The sequence below is a fragment of the Spodoptera frugiperda genome, unplaced genomic scaffold (assembly GCF_023101765.2).
Source record: "Spodoptera frugiperda isolate SF20-4 unplaced genomic scaffold, AGI-APGP_CSIRO_Sfru_2.0 tig00000943_1, whole genome shotgun sequence".
NCBI lineage: Eukaryota > Metazoa > Arthropoda > Insecta > Lepidoptera > Noctuidae > Spodoptera > Spodoptera frugiperda.
The window spans coordinates 41,557-58,759 of NW_026095719.1; the positions used below are offsets into that span (position 1 = coordinate 41,557).

A 17,203-nucleotide genomic window follows, 5' to 3' on the forward strand; every position below is an offset into this window, starting at 1 on the left:
GAGCCCATGCCAAAGCGTCGTCGATCTCCACAAATTCAATACGAAAACAGAATGCAAAAGCACTTGTCTCAAAAAGTGAGATGGACTTATTAGCCTTTTTAGGTGGATTAGCTCATATTTTGCACCTGAAAAATTAATAATATTTAAGTTTACTGTATAAACAATATTTTTTAAGTTATATCGAGTACTTTTTTGTTTCTATTATAAAGCTAAAGAGTTTGTTTTGCTTTCAATTTCATCTATTGCTTTCGTTTTGCTTAATTTTTGATTAAAATGGCATTTTTGTATGAAATAAACGTGTTTTTTGTTATGGATAGAGAGGCACAGAGGCAGTAAAGCGAGATTTAGTAATATAATAAATATTAATAGTTTTATTCTCCAGAGGCGCTTTCTGTGAACCAAGGTATCTGGAAACAGTGGTTTCTATGAAAAAGTTTACGGCAAGAAGTGCTTTCTATGAACAGACATTTCTGTCAACAGTGCTTCCTATGAACCGAGATGTCTACAAACAATGTTTTCTAACAACAAAGTTTCCGGCGAAACGTGCTGTCTAGGAATAGAGATTTCTATTAACTGTGCTTTCTGTATATAATCATATCGTACAAGCGTATTTCTGTATTGGGTTCCACACTCAACTTTTATAGCCGTTGTCCCTCCCTTCAAGCAGTTGTATACGTTACATGTTGGCGTGGCACAGTGTTTTAGAAACCCTTGGGGGAGGACATTTTTAGCTAATTGCGTATATCGATGTAGTTAGTCCTAATAACACAAATTGCAAAAGAAACCCCATGTCAATAATTTTTAGTTTTCGAGAAAAAAATACTAAAGTTGCTAATTCGGAGTGTGGTTTATATAGGATTTTTTAAAATTTTTCTTTTATCTTTAAAATAAAGAGCAAAATTTGATATCCGGATTTTATCACATATATTTATGTGTTATTCAAGCTTTACAACACGAATGAATTGTAACTAGGTACAAAGATATTTGCAAAAAATCCAATTTTAGTTTCTATTTTTTATTTTTTTATTGACATAGTTTCCGCACGAAATCTTCATGGTAAATAATAGTTAGCCTTTTGTACTATGTACTTAAATTAAATCAGCCACATAATCCGTGGTATTACAAAATTATGTACAATTGAAAAAAAATCTGAGCGCCTTTATTATTACAAATAGCAAAGTCAACAATCAGCACTTTGCTTTTTAAATGATACAATAATTTTATCTAGAGAAGTCGACATTTAGGAAGATGATGCTTAAAATAAATTCTTAGTTAATCTACCATATAGCCAAAGTCATGTCATGATAGTTTGCAATTAAAAATCGTGTGGTGACTATTACTAGGACCTACGTAATTGAAAGAAATACACATTAAAACATGTATATATTAAACATATCTATATGGTAGATTAAATAAGAATTTATTTTAAGCATCATCTTCTAAAATGTCGACTTTTCTAGATAAAATTATTGTATCATTTAAAAAGCAAAGTGCTGATTGTTGACTTTGCTATTTGTAATAATAAAGGCGCTCAGATTTTTTTTCAATTGTACATAATTTTGTAATACCACGGATTATGTGGCTGATTTAATTTAAGTACATAGTACAAAAGGCTAACTATCATTTACCATGAAGATTTCGTGCGGAAACTATGTCAATAAAAAAAAAAAAAAAGGTAATTTAAAAAACTAAAAAACCCGACTGCGTTTCTTTATAAAATGAAAATGAAAAAACCCTAAAACAAGAATACAAGAAAAATTTAAGCAGTCGGGACCCATTCTAAATATTATGAAGACTTAGTGAGGGCACACACGGCTGGCTTTTTAGAATGGGTCCCGACTGCTTAAATTTTTCTTGTATTCTTGTTTTAGGGTTTTTTCATTTTCATGTTATAAAGAAACGCAGTCGGGTTTTTTAGTTTTTTAAATTACCTTTTTTTAATGATTTTTTTTTAGTTTGATTATTTTTATATTTTGATATATCTAGTGTCACTCTCACAGTAAATACAAATCAAACGACCCCTATCAAGCTGAAATCCATCGAGTCGTTCAGGCTAGAGAGTGGGCAATATTCGAATTTGGCGCCAAAAATCCGCCATTTTCATTTTTTATTATTTTGATATATCCAGTGTCACTCTCACAGTAAATACGAATCTAACGACACCTATCAAGCCAAAATCCATCGAGTTGTTCAGGCTAGAGAGTGGGCAATAGTCGAATTTGGCGCCAAAAATCCGCCATTTAGTTTTTTTTTTTAACATTTTGATATATCCAGTGTCACTCTCATTGTAAATACGAATCTAACGACACCTCTCAAGCCAAAATCCATCGAGTCGTTCAGGCTAGAGAGTGAACAATATTCGAATTTGGCGCCAAAAATCCGCCATTTTGTTTTTTTATTATTTTGATATATCCAGTGTCATTCTCACAGTAAATACGAATCTAACGACACCTCTCAAGTCAAAATCCATCAAGCCGTTTAGGCTGCAGAGCGTGCCAAACAATTATACATACATACATACATACATACATACTCTCGAAAAACATAACCCTCCTTCTGGCGCAGTCGGGTAAATAGAAACTAAAATTGGATTTTTTGCAAATATCTTTGTACCTAGTTACAATTCATTCGTGTTGTAAAGCTTGAATAACACATAAATATATGTGATAAAATCCGGATATCAAATTTTGCTCTTTATTTTAAAGATAAAAGAAAAATTTTAAAAAATCCTATTTAAACCACACTCCGAATTAGCAACTTTAGTATTTTTTTTCTCGAAAACTAAAAATAATTAACATTGGGTTCCTTTTGCAATTTGTGTTATTAGGACTAACTACATCGATATACGCTATTAGCTAAGAATGTCTTCCCCCAAGGGATTCTAAAACACTGTGCGTGGGCAGTACTATTACACATACAAATATAATACCAGCAGTATATGCCTTATTGCCAAATAAAAAGCAATCAAGTTATGATATATTCTTACAACTCATAAAAAGTCAAATTCCCGAATTTGATCCCGAGACAATTACTACTGATTTTGAAACCAGTGCGATGACAGACATCTCAAGCTGTATTTGATAAAATAACTACTCGAGGGTGTATTTTTCATTTTAAAAAAGCTGTCCAACAAAATGCGAAACTGATTGGAATAACAAAAAAATCAAACATGTCTAGGGCTCACGTGAGACGTATGGCGTTGGCATATCTCCCAAATACTGAAGTTTCAGGTGGTTGGCTTTATATTTTGAGTGAGTGTATGCAAAAGGATGATAAGAAATGAGAAATAAAGATGAGAAGAAATCCATTTGTAGTCTGATAAATGGTGTTTTTATAATATCCGGCACAAAACTAATAACGCTATAGAATGGTGGAACTCGAGACTGAATAGGACAATAAAGAGCAAACCTAACATAGCCGTTTTATTAAAAACTCTTAAAAAAGATGCCAAATATCATTTGAATCTGTGGAAAAATCAAGGATTCATTTCAAAGAGAACAGAAGAAAGCATACTAAAGGAAAAAACAAATAATAGCACTTTGTGAGAGTTCATTGATAATGAAATTAGCCTCGGACTTTGTATAGAGAAATTATCGTATTAGTGATACGCATAGTTTACAAAATTTCGAAATGTTTGATTTTTTGGTTATAAATATAAGTTTATTTTGTACCTTAATGCTGAGATTTAAGTTAATGGATTTTTCGTTATTAATAAATATTTTCTCCATAAATGTATAATTCTTAATAACAATATATTTGAATGTATATATATTTATAACATACTTATAACAACACTCAGTTTTCACAGTAAAACAGTAACTACCTGTAATTTATTTAGATAAAAAACGATTCTTATACATAGAAGTATTTTTGTTCGATTTAACCACGATATTATTACACATAGCTGCTAGCGAAACCGGCGAAACCAAAGAACAGACAATGTTCCTATATACAAATATTTGTTTGTCTATTTGGCCGATATGACCACATCAATATTAACTATGCGACGATTCATCCGAACTTGCGGATGATTCGACGGCTTACAATTTTCAAACGGTGACGTTTCATCCGCGGATGAAATATTTTGCAGATGAAACGTCACCTAAGTCAATATAGACCCATAGCGATACTCTCATCCTTACCAAAATTATTTGAATCCATATTACATAAACAAATAAATAAATAAATTGTACAAACTTTTATTGCTGTTTTGCTAAATGAATCAATTTTTTATCATCCAGGAAGATGCCGCGAGTATATCAAAAGAAACTTGGGTCGCGTGAATACAAAAATTATTCACAAGCGCGAATAGTAGAAGCCCTCAGTCAAATAGTGGAAGGAAGATTAACCATTAATTATTTTATAGGTTTCTACTTTGTTGATTGTATGAAGACTTATTATTTCTAAGTTCTTGTTTAGGTTTAATGGAAATAACAAATAAGGCCTGATTTTAAGCTAGAATTGTGTCACCAACATGTTTAATAAAGAAATGTTAAGTTTGATGACTTTTATTTAATTAAAGGTACCCCATAAGACAAAAATGTGAATATTTATTTTTCCTGTTGGTAGATTTAGATTTTTTTTTAATTTATTGGAATTATAATTGGGGTTACTTTGTCGTTATGCAATAAAAAACGGGGTATCAAAGTAACCCCATCCTACGTATAACTTTGATCGGACAGTTTTTTTTTCTCAGAATCACGCCACATTTTTTCACTTATTATTACAAGAATCGAGAGTACTAAAGATACTGATTATTAGACTATTTGTATTTTTTTACATCCACAAATTTACATTTAAATTTGAAGGTCCTTAACATTTTATGGACCTTCAAAGTTCAAAATTGATCAAAGTAACCCCGGTTTAAAGTTTTGGAGAAATACATATTTGAAACACCCAACATCTCTATCACCTCAAGCTACCGGGAGGACTATAAATGACGATAAATACGATTTCATCTGGTTTATTGGGGAGCAATTACCATCATTAGTTGCCGACATTATTAATAAAGGTAAAAATTAAAAATAAAGTATTAATTAATTTCTTTGTAATTTCTTCTTTCTTTCTTTAAAGTATTAAATAATAGCCTATAATATTTTATATAGCCTATAATAATTTATTACAAGATGATGATAAAAAAACCCATATAGGTAAATATATAATCACAAAGTTATTCGTGCAGTTACATTTTAATGTTTAATGGAATAATTTAATCTACAAAAAGAAGTGAGATGCCATCAAAAACATATGGTAAAAAATGTTGAAGTCTCGCACCTCATTACTTTTTCTACTTTACATTAATTTTACGTTTTAAAAATAAAATACACTTGACCATCACATGAAAACACTACTACTTTTGTTGACATTTCTTGTATTATGTATATTGTTTAGTCTATTTCATCATTACGAATTACGATGGTCTATTGCATGATTACGTGATATGGCAAAATCGATCTATTTTATTTAAAACGTAAAATAAGATGATAATAATTTACATAATAACTTAAGCAAGAAGGTCCCTTAAATAGGGACTAAATAAAATAACCGACTTGTTATTACATGGATCTCACTTTTTTTTACGGTAGGAAAATTGAGGTGCGAGACTTGGTTTTATGATGATATATAATTATGCAATAACCATTTGAAACAATACTTTTGTATAAATAAGCTCTTACTTATAAGTCCAATGGAGCCAAATTAACATGTCGCCAAGCACTTATACCTATATGTACTGCCTATTGGGTTTTCGATTTTTACAAATTCGCATGGATTAACAACACAACTAATGACATGTGGGCGATAACTAGGCAAAGCATAAAAAAGCTTTTTGTTTGATAATTTAATGTAGGATTTGGATAGAGATATCCCACACATTTCTTCCATGGTAGCCCTTATTTCTGACAAGATACCTATGTCTTATGGTTTCCCTTTCTTCACGCCTGTCCTCGTACCTACTCAGACAGTCTACGTCTGACGTCAGAGCCAGTAGCAAACCGCATTCTCCTAGGACGACGACGTGTAGAATGCGATGCGAGGCTGAAAAAAACGATAAAATAATAAGTACCTACATTATCAACTAGATTCCGCCCGCGATTCCGTCCGCGCGGATGTCGGTTTCGCGTGGAGGTTTTATTTCTCAATTTTGAGTAACTCTGACAGTGACATCTTTCATCTTATAAATATCTAATGGACCCAAATATGACTAGGCCCACAATAATTAAGGAGATCCCTCTACCTACTGCTGTTGAGCTCGCGTTCTCAAGTATAAAACTGAAAAATTTAGATTTTTTACGTATTTTTTCAGGATAAAATGTATCCTATTTTATGCCCAAGATAATAAGGTATAATTATACCAAGTTTTATCGAAATCGAACGGTTAGTTTTTACGTGATGCCTGAACATACAGACAGACAGACAGACAAAAAAATTAATCACATATTTGGGTTTGGTATCGATCCAGCAACACCACCTGCTATTATTTTTCAATATTTTCAATGTACAGAATTGACCCTTCTACAGATTATAGTATATAGATAATACTAGCAAACTCGGCGAACTCCGTTTCGCCACCAATGTTATTTTTTTCCTGATTTTCTTTACTATAAACCTCACGGAGCCCGAGACCTTTCCAATGAATGCAAAACGGTGGAAATCGGTTCGTGCATTCTGAAGTTATAGCGTCAGGAAGGAAAAGCCGACTTATTTTTATATAATAGATAATACACACACAACACACAACGCCACGCCTTTTATCCTCGAAGCGGTAGGCAGAGGTGCACCAGGCAGTCATTATGATATAAAATACAGATATATTGATAATAATATAATATTATTTATTATAATATAATATAATATGTTGAGTAACACAAGTTTAGTTTTAATATTTGTTCCTGAAAATTTAACTAGGTGGCATGACTGTTTTTGATTGTCATTGTAACTGTGTCATTCTTGCTATGTATATCTTTATTATAATAAAAGGTTCTTTTTAGATATAAATACTGTGTTGTTCATTAAGAAATACTCCGTAATCTAACATTATATAATATAAATTATTTATTTATTATACTTGTTTATTACATTTTTAATTATTAAATTAAAAAGAAAAAAATAACATTTAAAAATATAAAAAAGCAGTAGCCCACCAGTAACGGGATAAATCTAAGCTACCGGTGGTCAGGGCTCAAGAGAGAGGAATTTCCGGACAATACGCGCCGTGTCCAGAAGTACTGCCTTCTGCATCTGGCTCTTGATCCAACCGTCTAACGTTAGCCTACTTAAGTGTTGGTCGAGGCTTTTGGTTATGAGGCCATTGGCAGATACGACTATCGGCACAATGATGGCTGAATCTACATCCCACATGTCGACAACCTCATGAGCTAAATCAAGATATTTACTGGCTTTATCTTTTTTAGCTTTCTATATCAATTATCATTGTGCGACGGCTTGGTCGATCTATCACCACAATGTCAGGTTTGTTAGCAACAGCAACAGCACAGTTTGTCCTGTCTGTGATGATAGTTCGATCCCAATACAGTGTGACATCTCCATTTTCAAGAACTGGGTCAGGCAGATACTTATAATACGGTACTTACTTCAGATTCAACAAGTTTGTATTTTAAAGCAAGTTGTTGATGAATAATCCTGGCTACAAGAGTGTGTCTATGCAAGTACTCTCCGTAAGCTAAGTGAGTAAAACCCGAAATTATATGTCGAATGGATTCTCCGGGGCGATGACATGCCCGACAAATGTCAGCCGTTCTATCCTTTATAATATACCTTCGATAGTTGTTCGTCAACATAACTTCGTCCATAATTACACAGATAAAACAAATAAGTTACCAAAACGTAGCCAGGATCCAGACGCTAAGAAATCTGTATCTGGCCCATGTAGGGCTCGATAGTAGCGTCCGTGCAACTCCTTACTTTGCCATACATTCTTGCGATCCTTAGTGCTTAGTATTATAGGTTCTCTCCAGTCCTTATTAGCCAAGGAGAGCGGAGTAAGTCCTTTGTCCACTGAGACAACATCACCACCTCCATTTTGAAAAAAATATTTTCGGAGACTGCACACTTCACTGTTGTTTAGGGTTTTGACATTTAAAAATCCTATAATATAATATTATTATCAATATATCTATTCATATCTTAAAAATGTAACATACAATTGTACAATATGTTACTAGTCTATATTTTAAAATCGTGCGGCGTGCTTGTCGGACAATCACCACTATACTAGGTATATTGGCTACAATAGTCCTGTCGGTGATGATAGATCGATCCCAGTACAACGTGATATGGCCGTTTTCAAGATCTGGATCAGGCACATACTTGTAGTATGGAACCTCAAACTCAACAAGTCGATAGTGCAAAGCAAGTTACTGATGGGTAATCTTGGCTACCTGATTATAACTATGCAAGTTTTTAGCCAAACCACAACCAGAAATAATATGTCTTATGGACTCATCAGGACTATGACATGCCCAACATTATATAACATTATTATTAGGTACTCACAGGGAAAGGCGGAACTCTAGCCTCCATCTGACGGAGCCCAAACCCATCTCCCATTATGTTTAAAACTTTTAACTGCCAAGGGGAGAGTGGGGATGTACTCGGTAGCCACTTCCGGTCAATGACTAGCCGGCCTCTGGGTGTCAGCAGTGGCTTTTGTAGCAAGATGCTTCCTGTCAAACCATACCTGTAAGGGTTAAAAAATCTGTTAGGTCTGTCGCTTTTTGTCTATCTAGTTATATAAATAAAAATGAATCGCCAAAATGTATGTACGCGCATAACTTCTGAACGACTGCACCAAATTGGATGAATTTTTTTATGTATTCCTTATTGTCAGAAGGTTTGTATAAAAAAAAATATAGAAAAGACATATTTTGTCTACATTGATAAAGGTTAAAAAAACTAATATGCTTTTCACACAATTACCTCCGATTTTGGGACAATTGTAACTGTCAATTATTATTTAGGCTGTCGTCACCAGTTGGAAGCAACCTTCGTTCAGCATGTTCTTCATTAGCAAACAAGAAATTAAAAAAGTTTGACAGACAGTGCGATAACACAAAACAATTTTTTACGCAACGATTTAGAAAGAAAGATTTTTTCTAATACAAAAAGTGTATTTGTGGGTTTTGATAAAAGTTTGAAGGTAATTGTTGTGTTAATAAGAAAATGCCACCAGTAAGGCGTTCAAATATCGGTTGGCGTACGCGAAATGCAAATCACATTAACAATCTTCCAAAAAGGGAAACTGAAAAAGAGCGCAGGCAGTGATCGAGCTTAATTGATTTTACTAATTGGATCATATTGCCTCAGTCGCAACTAGAGAAATAAAATATGTTGGAACGAAGTTCGCCGAATCAGCTAGTTTTCAATAAATAATAGTAAATAAAGGACCTACTTTTTGCCACTGCGTGACTCTTGACTTTTTGTGTAGCCGCCCATGGCATTTAGGAGATCGCAGGTCGCACAGTTCCTCCCAAAGTCGCTTCGCTTGGAGCTTGCGGTGTACGCTCCTCAACCGCCCGCGAAGGCTAGGCAAGCGCAAGGCTTTATGCTCCTCCAGAACGTTGATGAGCATATCCCTTTCCTATCGAGTAGCTGAACACGCCCATGGAGTCATTTTAAACTGAAATTGTAAGATGGAAATAAAATTAGTTATATAAATCTATAATTATCAAATGAATGCAAATATCAAGAATTTAACCATTTAGATTTTATTATAATTGAGATAGTTAAGTAGGATAATTTGAATATTATGTACAAATTAATTACTTTTTGAATGGGTCTATTCATCCAAGGATTCTTCCTTGCCTTGAATCCAATGACAATTTAGGTATTAAAGCTGTTTAACCAAAATTAGCAGCAGACAGAACAGGTCATATTGACCATAGAATGATGTTTTGTAAATCATTAAATAGAGAATTGTACATACCTAATACAAAGTATCTTTAAGACTTTCACCCAACCTCCCAAATCAACAACAGGAAGCCGCTGCAGGTCATTTTCCTTTTGCAAATCTGGAAATCATAATCATGATACCAATTAATTAAATATCCTTATCCTTACACAACATAAAACAACTTTATAGGTAGTCTGTACCCTTAGTATGAGTTAGCTTTATATTACTACATAGAATAAAAGTAAGTTACTTTCTGCTGACCGTTCCTAAGTAAGCTTACATTTTAAGAACTAGAAAACAAATGATGCAGTTTTTAATAGAAATTTGTCATATTTCCAGAGAATGGTTTAGAAGTAACATAGCATTTTACACCAATTCATAAATTAAGTAAGTAATGAACCAGATTAAAATCACAAAGAAGAATTGGCATTCCAAAATTTGGACAATGTAACTTATTTATCATTAACTATTCTCACTGACCATTTTAGTCAGTAGCCACGGTATATCTGATACCTATTAGAATTATATTAAGTCACATTATTCTCATTTATTTATTTACCATACTTGTTAATTATATTTTTGAATATGTAATTATGAAAAGAAAAAAACATTTATAAAAATATAAAAATCAGTAGCCCAACAGTAATGGGATAAATCCAAGCTACCAGCGGTCAGGGCTCAGGAGAGTCACATTATTTTTATTAATATTATTGTTGCATAAAAAGCACTAGTTAGTTAAAACGAAAGAAAGAATTTGGACAGTGTCTCTAGCAAACTGAATTATATATTTGTTGATGAAATATCTATTATATTGTTAATGTAATTAAACACCATTATCTTTCATTTAAAGGCTATTTTTAAAAATTAATGATAAAATCGATTCATTTCATCATTAATTTTTATATTGTAAGACGTTGACACAAATGACAATGCCAGATCCTGCCCCACTTAATTTCATCAATGTACAAGAAATGTAAATTAATCAATATTATGCAATGAAAATAAGACCCCTGGTTACTTAATTATTATTCTAATAAGGTTGCGGATAAAAATTAGGAAATAAAAAGAATCTAAAAAATCCAAGGCCTCTTTCCTGTATTTATCGCGACTATCTGCGTTTCTTAGTACGCTTGCACAAGGAACAAAACGAGTCATTCAATAAAAAAAAGATTTATTAATGTAATGTGTACGGATTTTAATATGAATTTGGTATAAATACATACTGTTAGTTAATTTATTTATTTTTATAATATATATTATAATGAATGCTTATTCTAATTATTATTTCGTATTTGAACGTAAGTGATCAGATGTAACGAAACGTCATTGGCGTGCTTGTGTCAGTTATGTCCAAAAAGTCATTATTTGACAATTGACATTCGCTTTGTCTGTTTTGTTTACATTGTTGTTTCGTTATGACTATAAATTAAAAGTAGGATTACTAAAGGTGATATTGGTGATGACATTCCTTCCTTTCATAGCTAAACACCCTATGATAGCATTGTAATAATATAAAGCACTTAATTTAATTATTTCTACCATTATAACTGCAATTAATCTAAACTGGTACCTAACCTAAATGTAATATTTTGTTCTTAGATTTATATAGAAACCGCAAGCTCTAAAGGTTTTTAATCCTGTATTTAGTTATCACTAATAGAGCAGCAATAGAATGCTACATTTGGTATGCCTGTACAATATATTTTTTGGTGGGGCAAAGCTCTATAGATATTCTGGCATTGTCATTTGCAGAACAACGGAACTTGAAACCTAGTTTCAAGTAAAGAATAATTAATAAGCAGTTAAAATGAAGTCTTTCTTGCAGCAGAAGTGCAGGTCACATAGCTCGTCATGCCAGCATTAATGACATCATTCATCATGCTCTTGCCTCAGCCGGCATACCAGCCGTATTAGAACCTAATGGTTTGGTACGTGATGATGGCAAGAGATCAGATGATATCTCATTGCTGCTTTGGAAGATGGGTAGGCTTTTGGTGTGGGATGTTACGTGTGTAGACACCCTTGCGCCATCTCATCTTCTAAGTACTGCTGCATGCACTGGTGCGGCCTCTTCTGCGGTCGAGGACCTCAAACGGCGTAAATATTCAAACCTAGCTGGCAACTACTGTTTTGAACCGTTTGGGGTCGATTGCACGTAAGCTAATCGATTCTACACGTGACCAGAAGGCTGGCTATTCCTTCGGTCAAAAGATAAGCATTGCCATCCATGCCACTTCGACGACTAAAGGAGATTTTTTATTGTTTTTTTTTTTATTGAAAAAAATTTGATTTTTGAGTTGTAAATATTTTAGTCATAGTGCTTATTATTATTTAATCTAGTATATTATGTTTTAATAACACAAAATAAAAATTAGATTGAACATAAAAAACATTAACTTACGTTCTCCATTGTCCAAGAATTCGTTGAATTCATGATATTATGACCATTGAGTTTTGACTCTACCTATACTTATTATACTTACGCTTTGCCATTGACATAGCATAACTTCAAGATACACAAGAAAATCAAAATAATATGATAAACCGTTGACAAAAATGACAATAGACAACACGCTTCAACACAGGAAAAGACAAGTCACCAAGTCAGACAAGACAAGTCAGTACAAGTACATATATCTATTCTACTAGTGATGAGTAATTCCTAAATCCGTAGCTAATAAACATCGATATAGACAATATAATAAGTATCGATATTTACAGCTATCGAGAAACTCATTTTATTGTAAAACCTGGAAAACTGATAACTACAAATTATTATCTAGAAACACATAAAAATACTGTCGAAATTCAAAAATAGTCCATTTTGGTTTTTTTCTTCTTGATGGCAACCGAGTGTCCAATACAAAGTGGTCGACTATTCTGCCAGTGTCGAGTGGTGACGGTATAATATTGTAAGTTGTATCTTTGTGGTAGTTTTAGTTTTTTTTTATGTTAAATGGGCCGACGTTTGGCGGCTATCTCGCCTGATGATAAGTGATGATGCGGCCTACGATGGAGCACGTCTGCCCATAAGCAACCTATTCACTCGGGCTTTGAAGACACCCGGGTTATACCCATCAATATCTAAATTTATTAATGAAATTAATAAATTTAACTTATAAAGTAAACTAATAATTAGGAGAAAAATAAGTAAGGGAATGGAAATTAATAGGGAGGGGGATTTGTATTTTGGAGAGAGATTTGTAAAGGTCGAAGGACTGGGAATTCAATTGGCAAGAAAAGAAAATGTGGTCCAGAGTACCCTCACCGAAACCACATTCTCACAACGAATTGTCACGCACACGGATCTTACGAAGGAAGACTGGAAACAGTCCATGGTTGAACGTTTGAGTTGTATCAAAAGCTGAAATCACTGAACGTCAGAGCAGAAACCATCTAAAAATAAACGTGAGACGTATAGGTACTATCCAATAGCTGGTACAAAATAATGAAATGAATGTTACGGTTAAATACTTACAAACGACATACTTACTATACTGGGCGACTTTGAAATCGACATATTCCCAGGTCATAATACAACAAATTTCCTGCAAAATTAGCCCTGAATTCTTTCGTCTGAAAGTGGCTGGTTTTGGAGGAATATAACATTTTTGGTTTTGGTAAAAAATCCCGAACTGAGTAGAAAAACATCAATAAATAAGAAAAATACTGGTTGTTTTAGTTTTAATCAGTTGCTAATACACCAATAAACGGTTATGCTTTAGTTATTTGCGGCATGAGGTTGGGTTAGGTAGGGGGTTACTAGGGACCTAATGGGAAAATGTGAGGAAACCCCTGTGTTTGAGATTTATTTTTTAATTTGTAAGGTGAAGTTCTATAAATCTCGGCAGTCGCTGCTGTGGCACCGCTCCCTACGCTCGCTCGCCTCGCGATGAGAGTCACAGTTCTAACATAACCTATCCTATCCAAGTCGGAGTTGATCAAGTTCCTCTAGCACAATCTAGTAGCAATATGGAATTAGTAGAAACCATAGACCACATAGATACCGAATGAAACAGAAATTAAATTCATTATTTTATTTAACATTTGACTTATGAAGACGAAACGTCGATGATTTTTCTGTACATAATCTCAAAACCTTAAATTACATTATTTAAAAAACTACAAGTTTCCTCTTTAAAAGTCATTAAGGTAGTGTTTCAGGGAATTATTTCCTATTTTTTAATACCAAAAATACCGATAAAATAATGCCGCAAATAACTAAAGCCTAACTAGCTACTTTTGGACAAGGGACCTCGACCTAATTTTGTAGGAAATAAGTTGTATTATCACTGTTAATTCAAGGTCACCCTATATACCAAATCGGAAAGCATATCATACCAATAAGTATTAATGCTATAATTACCTAATTTGAAAACCTACTACGGAGTTTTAGTACTCGTGCCAAATTCTTTGTACATACTATACTAGTATGTTACTAAAAACTCATCGGGTCTTTAGAGTTTGAATAATATTAAAAAACTATTAAAAGAAAAATACAAGAACGAATGTATCGATGTTTTAAATCGTTTTTTCACCCCTAGCTGTGATCGATCATATCCATTGTCTCTGACCAACATTCCTTACCATAGACTATACGACAGGGAAAAATTTTGACTTTGACAATTGACAGGGATTATTGGCTTTTTAGCTTTCTTCTTTCTTTACATTTTTTTATGGAATAGGTTGCAAACGAGCGTACGAGATGATGACACCTGAAGTGCTGACGTGTAGATCGATGCAGATGTGCACCATATTCTGTCGGAATGTGTTCGGGGCGAAGTCGAAAGAAAACAAATATTTCCTAAACTTAATTATAATTTAATGTTGGCAAATTTAATAGTGTTTTGTCTGTACCTTTATCAGACAAAGCTCTAAAAAAGTGTATTTACTTGTTAAAAATATTTTAATTAATAGAAATTAAGTTCTTTTATGTTTATATTTTGTTAAGGTTCCTATGAGGGTGACATAATTATTGTGTGATTAAACCCTCCAACATATTTATTAAAGATTAAAAAAAAAAAGGTCGATGCAGAAAAGAAGCGGCAGGTTTTTTAGGCATTAGACATAGTCTGTCCATAAAGTGTACAACTTTTGTGCCGAAAATGTATCCATATATAAATTATGGTGCATATAAACTCGGTTTTAAATATGTTTTTATGGTTAGAGCCTCATTTGTATGTTAATATTATGAAAATATTAGCTGAGCTGAGTTAGAAGTGTTGAAATGAGCAGGAGTCGAAAATTATATTTAGCTTTTTTTTATTAATAGCACAGTTCCTAACTTCAAAATACGCACCACTGTGTCCGTTACACGGAATACAGCTATTCCGTGGTCCGTTACCTACCAACCGAAATGTCTTGATGGGTAGAATAAACTGGTAACAATGTTTAATTTTTTTACGTATTACTTGCTTGACAGTCATCATTTTTAGTGTTCCGTAGCCAAAGGACAAAAAACAGAACCCTTATACTATAAGGGTCTATAAGGCTTATAGATTCGTCATGTCTGTCCGTCCGTATGTCACAGCCATTTATTTCCGAAACTGTTGGGCCTACATAGTTGAAACTTTGTAGGTAGGTCGATGTATTCCGGTAACCGCTATTCGAATTTTGTATAAAAATGAATAAATTTTGAAATTAAAGGGGAGCATTCCATACGTGGAACTAATACAAAAAAAAATCAGATAACCTATCCAGTGTCTATGGATATGACTTTAAAAAAGACATTAAGGTTCCTAAAACCATTTCCCCCTCTAACTTTTAAAATAAGAGAGTGAGAAAGCTAAAAAATATAAGGGAGGTAGGGGAGGGATGGGCACTTTTTCACAATTTAATGCATAAAAAGTCAGATTTTGTAGATAATCTACATTTATTGCCACTTTCTATTGCTCCATACTTTTGGCTAGATATCTTATAAAGAACTTTCTTATAATAATAATCAGTCTCCTAATTAGAAGGTAATTAAAAAATTAAGTCAAAAGTGCCCAAGGCTCCCTATGGTAGGGAGCATTGGGCACCCCCGGTGGGAGGCTTGGGCATGGCCTGTAAAACACTTAATATCTATAATAGACTCCAAAAATATACGTAATAACAACAAAAAAATACATCTTAAATATATCACGACTTATCTTAAATTAGTTATAACCCATAAATGCTTATATTTATATTTATCAGCTGTTGTTTTTATTTTTGATCCTTTTGATACCTCTTCTATGGCTCGTAATATCAAATCTTTGGGAATTTCTCGTCGTAAACCTTTCTTTTGAATCTTTAAGTAATTAAAAATATTTCAAATAGTTTAATTAAATCAGGTAATTATAATTTTCAAAAGACCTCCTATACGCAATATAAAGAAGAGAGCATTGGACATGCCCAAACCTCCCTCACATCCGAATGCCCATTGCTCCCTCTGTACACATTTTCAACACAATTATGGGCATTTTTTTTTGTTTAGATATTGAAACGTGAATTTTATTTTAATTTATTAGTTAGTAAATATACAATAAAAATATAATAAAAAATACACATACCTTTCGTTACTTTTCTCTGTATTACGATCCGAATCCACAACAAAATATTTACTTTTACGAGCGCATAATCTTCAAATGTGTTTGTGTTTGACAACTGACGGTAATAACAGATAGTCTATGGATGAATAGTTTTGCCAGACGGTAAAGTAAACTACCAAATTAAGAAAAAAGAAAAACCTATGACAGGATCAGAATAAAAGGGGGGTGCCCATGTCTCCCGACTGCCCATCCCTCCCCTACCTCCCCTATATGCTGTAGATTTCAATAGAAACTTACAACGAAAATTGGTTTGAACCAGATATCATCATTTGTTTTAAGAAAATAAAACATATTCGAAAAACGCAAATATAAGTTTGTCGTTCATACAAACACTATGTAAAACCAAGTTATTTTATAACTTTTATGTTATTATGTCATATACTTGCTGCTACGGAACCCTTCATGGGCGAGTCCGACTCGCACTTGGCCGGTTTTTATTTCAATCGATAATTTGTAAAATGCTTCAAGGAGTTGTATCACGAAACTTTGTGAACGTCAGGTGCGGTACCTGCCCGTGTAGGATTGTGTGGAAGTAGAAGCAGCCCCTAAACGTAAAACAATTTAAAATAAAATATTTTGTTCATCATTCAGGTACTTACACCTGATTAAAACTTATCTAATTAATTATAGTAAGCATAATATTAAGAATTTTACAGCTTTTAATTTTTTTGGGGCGTGTCAGTCATTTTGCTGGTAAAACCACCGCGGTGTTCCTCCTCTG

The 17,203-nt window shown here is 33.2% G+C and overlaps 1 long non-coding RNA gene across 1 annotated transcript; it reads right to left on the reverse strand.

Moving 5' to 3' along the window:
* Positions 1 to 4,125: 4,125 nt before the first annotated feature.
* On the reverse strand, positions 4,126 to 12,549 carry LOC118281360 (uncharacterized). Its single transcript, XR_004784219.2, has 5 exons — positions 12,312 to 12,549; positions 9,944 to 10,028; positions 9,410 to 9,637; positions 8,515 to 8,698; positions 4,126 to 6,036 (listed from the first exon to the last, which is right to left on the reverse strand). It is a non-coding gene; the product is annotated as an uncharacterized LOC118281360 (long non-coding RNA).
* Between the last annotated feature and the right edge of the window lie 4,654 nt (positions 12,550 to 17,203).